The sequence below is a fragment of the Aquarana catesbeiana genome, linkage group LG01 (assembly GCF_042186555.1).
Source record: "Aquarana catesbeiana isolate 2022-GZ linkage group LG01, ASM4218655v1, whole genome shotgun sequence".
Taxonomy (NCBI): Eukaryota; Metazoa; Chordata; class Amphibia; order Anura; family Ranidae; genus Aquarana; species Aquarana catesbeiana.
Genome location: NC_133324.1, coordinates 388,991,090 through 388,995,313, shown reverse-complemented (window position 1 = coordinate 388,995,313; position 4,224 = coordinate 388,991,090). Strand labels below are relative to the sequence as shown.

At 47.7% G+C, this 4,224-nt stretch overlaps 1 non-coding gene across 1 annotated transcript; it reads left to right on the top strand.

The window, feature by feature from the left end:
- The first annotated feature begins 515 nt into the window (after nucleotides 1-515).
- LOC141124449 (U2 spliceosomal RNA) lies at nucleotides 516-715 on the top strand. The gene has a single exon (XR_012240884.1). It is a non-coding gene; the product is annotated as a U2 spliceosomal RNA (small nuclear RNA).
- The last annotated feature ends 3,509 nt before the right edge of the window (nucleotides 716-4,224 follow it).

Sequence of the window (4,224 nt, the reverse complement as noted above, 5' to 3'; positions counted from 1 at the left end):
TACATTTGTAAACATTTATGCCCCGAATTCCAGGCAGGTTTCTTTCTTAGATAAAGTCCTCCTTGAATTGCAAGACTTTTCTTCTGGCTCAGTGATATTGGGTGGTGATTTTAATGTTTGCCTAGACTAGGGATATGTAATTAGCGGACCTCCAGCTGTTGCAGAACTACAAGTCCCATGAGGCATAGCAAAACTCTGACAGCCACAAGCATGACACCCAGAGGCAGGGGCATGAGGGGACTTGTAGTTTTGCAACAACTGGAGGTCTGCTAATTGCACATCCCTGGCCTAGACCCTCAATTGGACACTTCTCCTGGCAAATCCACTATTTCACTGTCTGCTAGGAAAGATATGCAGTATATTATTTGTGCATTTCAATGAAAATTGGAAAAATGAAAAATATGTACTTATAAGGCTGAATAGCAGTCCTTTAGAGTTAACCATGGGTGTGTTTTTGCTATTTTTATATTATTGCATTTTATATTATTTTTATATTATATTATATTATTGCTGGTTTTGCTTCTCGGCCTTTTGTCTAAGATCAAGTGTAGTATCTGTTCTTTTCAGTTGCCAGAGGAGGCGGTGGGCTGCTCCCAAAGGGGAGGGCTGGCAAATTCAATGGCGTAATTGTGCCTGGAAAGGTGGTTTCAGCAGGGATTATGTCGAGCTGTCCGACAGATACTGAGGGCTGACCACTGGTTGCGTCTGAACCATCTGGAAGGATGCTCCTGGTGAGGATGGGTGCTGCATTGGGCCTGGCCAGAGGGTCGGGTCCCTGGCCTTCTGTCCTAGATTGGTGTAGTTCTAGCTCAGGTCAGTTTTTCGGGAGAGAACGCTTGTTCCCCTATAGCACCGGGGGGAGTGGTTAGTATTTCTCGAATGTAATTAGGCAGGAGTGATGGAAGCGAAGGTTGAGCCTTTGGGGTAGGGCTCCCCCAAGCTTCCAGAACTTCAGGTTTTCCTGGTTGGCGTGGGGGCTGCGCTGACTGGGCTGTTGGTCAGGGTTGTGATGAAAAGCCTGTGGTAAATGTGCCCCTGAAGTGGCAGTTCAGGGGTGCTGTATAATCACTGTGAGTGAGGGTCACTCTGAGTTATGGCACCATGGGCACTTCACTAACACACTTTTTTCACACCTGCCTCTAGGGCTGAGCCTTTTGGCTAGGACTAGGGGAAATTTTTATTCCTGGCCAAGGGGCCTGGCCATTGTATTGCACAATGGTCACTCTTTCACTTCTCCCACTTTGTTCTCCCCACTTTCCTATTTATTTTACCCCTGTGTTCGTCACTTTTTTGTATTTTTTTATTTGATGTGTAACATGTTTGTCACTGTGTGATTAGTAGGGTGTGGGTCCTCGGGCCTACCCTGAACATCTTAGGATGGGAGTGGACATAGGCCTTTTGGCTTGGTTCACCCTCTCTCATGGGGTCTCCTATCGGGGGAGTCCCACCGAGTACTTGGGTGGGTCTGTTTAGGCAGACCTTCCAGAGAAAGGGGTCCATCTGGTTTCGGACAGATGGACCCAAGTGAAGCATCTCAGTACCCATCTGGAGCCTAACACCCTGGGGATCAGGGTAAGGTCCCTCCTAGGCAGGGATGAGCTTCGAGTTCGAGTCAAATGAACATCGGCTGTTCGCAAGTTCGCTGAACAGCGAACAATTTGGGGTGTTCGCAGCAAATTCGAAAGCCGCGGAACACCCTTGAAAAGTCTATGGGAGAAATCAAAAGTGCTAATTTTAAAGGCTTATATGCATGGTATTGTCATAAAAAGTGTTTAGGGGACCTGGGTCCTGCCCCAGGGGACATGGATCAATGCAAAAAAAAGTTTTAAAAATGGCCGTTTTTTCGGGAGCCGTGATTTTAATAATGCTTAAAGTGAAACAATAAAAGTGTAATATCCCTTTAAATTTTGTAGCTGGGGGGTGTCTATAGTATGCCTGTAAAGGGGCGCATGTTTCCCGTGTTTAGAACAGTCTGACAGCAAAATGATATTTCAAAGGAAAAAAAAGTAATTTAAAACTACTCACGGCTATTAATGTATTGCCGGTCCGACAATACACATAGAAGTTCATTGATAAAAATGGCATGGCAATTCCCCACAGGGGAACCCCGAGCCAAAATTAAAAAAAAAAATGACGTGGGGGTCCCCCTAAATTCCATACCAGGCCCTTCAGGTCTGGTATGGATATTAAGGGGAACCCTGGCCAAAAATTTTTTTAAAAATGATGTGGGGGGTCCCCCTAAATTCCATACCAGGCCCTTCAGTTCTGGTATGGATATTAAGGGAAACCCCGCACCAAAATTTTAAAAAAATGGCGTGGGGTCCCCCTAAATTCCATACCAGACCCTTATCCGAGCACGCAACCTGGCAGGCCGCAGGAAAAGAGGGGGGACAAGCGAGCGCTCCTCCTCCTGAACCGTACCAGGCCACATGCCCTCAACATTGGGAGGGGGCTTTGGGGTAGCCCCCCAAAACACCTTGTCCCCATGTTGATGAGGACAAGGGCCTCATCCCCACAACCCTGGCTGGTGGTTGTGGGGGTCTGCGGGCAGGGGGCTTATCGGAATCTGAAAGCCCACTTTAACAAGGGGACCCCCAGATCCCGGCCCTCCCCCCTGTGTGAAATGGTAAGGGGGTACAAAAGTACCCCTACCATTTCACTAAAAAAGTGTCAAAAATGTTAAAAATGACAAGAGACAGTTTTTGACAATTCCTTTATTTAAATGCTTCTTCTTTCTTCTTTCCTCTTTCCATCTTCTATCTTCCTTCATCTTCTTCTTCTTCTGGTTCTTGTGGTTCTTCTGGTTCTTCCTCCGGTGTTCTCGTCCAGCATCTCCTCCGCGGCGTCTTCTTCCCTTCTTCTCCTCGGGCCGCTCCGCATCCATGGCATAGAGGGAGGCTCCCACTCTTCTCTTCATCTTCTTCCCTTCTTCATCTCCTTCTCTTCTTCATCTTCTTCTCCGGGCTGCTCCGCATCTATGGCATGGAGGGAGGCTCCCACTGTGTGACGCTTCTCCTCTTCTGATGGTTCTTAAATAATGGGGGGCGGGGCCACCCGGTGACCCCGCCCCCTCTGACGCACGGGGACATGACGGGACTTCCCTGTGGCATTCCCCGTGACGCCACAGGGAAGTCCCATCAAGTCACCGTGCGTCAGAGGAGAAGAAGGGAAGAAGACACCACAAGGGAGATGCTGGACGAGAACACCGGAGGAAGAACCAGAAGAACTAGAAGAACCAGAAGAAGAAGAAGATGGAGGAAGAAACCGAAGGAAGATAGAAGAAGAAGCATTTAAATAAAGTAATTGTCAAAAACTGTCTCATTTTTGACAGTTTTTTAGTGAAATGGTAGGGGTACTTTTTTGTTTTCTGGGGGTCCCCTTGTTAAAGGGGGCTTCCAGATTCCGATAAGCCCCCCGCCTGCAGACCCCCACAACCACCGGCCAGGGTTGTGGGGATGAGGCCCTTGTCCTCATCAACATGGGGACAAGGTGTTTTGGGGGCTACCCCAAAGCACCCTCCCAATGTTGAGGGCATGTGGCCTGCATGGTTCAGGAGGGGGGGCGCTCTCTCGTCCCCCCCTCTTTTCCTGCGGCCTGCCAGTTTATGTGCTCGGATAAGGGTCTGGTATGGATTTTTGGGGGGACCCCATGCTGTTTTACTTTTTTTTTAAAGGGATATTACACTTTTATTGTTTCACTTTAAGCATTATTAAAATCACTGCTCCCGAAAAAACGGCCGTTTTTAAAACTTTTTTTTGCATTGATCCATATCCCCTGGGGCAGGACCCAGGTCCCCAAACACTTTTTATGACAATAACTTGCATATAAGCCTTTAAAATTAGCGCTTTTGATTATTCACGTTCGTGTCCCATAGACTTTAACGGTGTTCGCGTGTTCGAACAAACTTTTTCCCTGTTCGCATGTTCTGGTGCGAACCGAACAGGGGGGTGTTCGGCTCATCCCTACTCCTAGGGAGGACCAGTGTAACACCCGTTGCATGTTTTCTGTCACCTCTTTATGTGTGTGCACTTTTTTTGGCACCCGGTGGAGATTTTGGGTGTGTTTAAAAAAAAAAACTTTCCCCGTTGGGAGGTTATCCATGGTTTACCTGGGGGGGTGGATTTAGCTTTTTACAGACATTAAGGAGGGCCCCAGGAGACCCTTTGCTTTCATTTCATGACAGGTACAAATTTGAAGTCTTTAGCTGACTTGCATCGTATATGG